The sequence below is a fragment of the Octopus bimaculoides genome, chromosome 12 (genome assembly GCF_001194135.2).
Source record: "Octopus bimaculoides isolate UCB-OBI-ISO-001 chromosome 12, ASM119413v2, whole genome shotgun sequence".
Lineage (NCBI taxonomy): Eukaryota > Metazoa > Mollusca > Cephalopoda > Octopoda > Octopodidae > Octopus > Octopus bimaculoides.
In genome coordinates, this window is record NC_068992.1 from 49572603 (window position 1) to 49573405 (window position 803).

Here is an 803-nt window from a genome sequence, read left to right on the forward strand (position 1 = left end):
TATATATATATATATTTAAAAAAAATTTTTTATATATATATATATATATATATACACATTTCTTTTTCTCAATTGTTATATATTTTATATTTTCACTTTATACTTTTACATTTTTATTTTATACTCTTTTATTTCTTGTTTTTTTATGTTTTAATTTTTTAATTTCTTTATTTTTTATTTTTTATGTTTTAATTTACTTTTTTTTATATTTTTTTTTTTTTTTATTCTTTATCTCTTATTTTTATTATTTTTTAGTTCTTATTTTATTTCTTATTTGTTACACTATTAATGTGGGTGCTATTATTTCCTATCACTATTATACTATAATTCTACGGTCGAAATGCCCCCAATACTCTGTATTTTGAATTTTAACGTCCCTTATACTTTATTTCCCTTTTCTTGTTGACATGTTTAATTATTCATTCTTTAAGGTCTTCTATGTTATAATTACCCTTTCCACTTCCTTCATCCTTCTTCATCTAGATAAATGTATGTAGATAAGTTAGTACACTTAAGTTGTAATTCGCTTAGGTTGACTACTCACCACAAGAATATCAGGTTTCAAGTTTATTCTGGCCTGACACTACTTATTTACGACCCCCCGCTGATATAGGCAGACACAGCTCATATATATCTATCCCTTACGACCTTTAAGATCTCTGTATCTATATCTATTTATCGCTTTATCTTCTTCTACATTTAGATTTTTCCTCACCACCCTTCGCCCGTCTAAATAGCTTAGATGTATCTTACTTGACTATCCAGATTTTCTCTTATTGTTTCTTAGATTACCCACCCCACCG

At 26.0% G+C, this 803-nt stretch overlaps 1 protein-coding gene across 1 annotated transcript in view; it reads left to right on the forward strand.

Annotated features, from left to right (window-relative positions):
• Positions 1 to 803, forward strand: part of LOC128249170 (uncharacterized) — a 9513-nt gene that overhangs the window by 2913 nt on the left and 5797 nt on the right. The gene's annotated exons all lie outside the window — the stretch shown is intronic.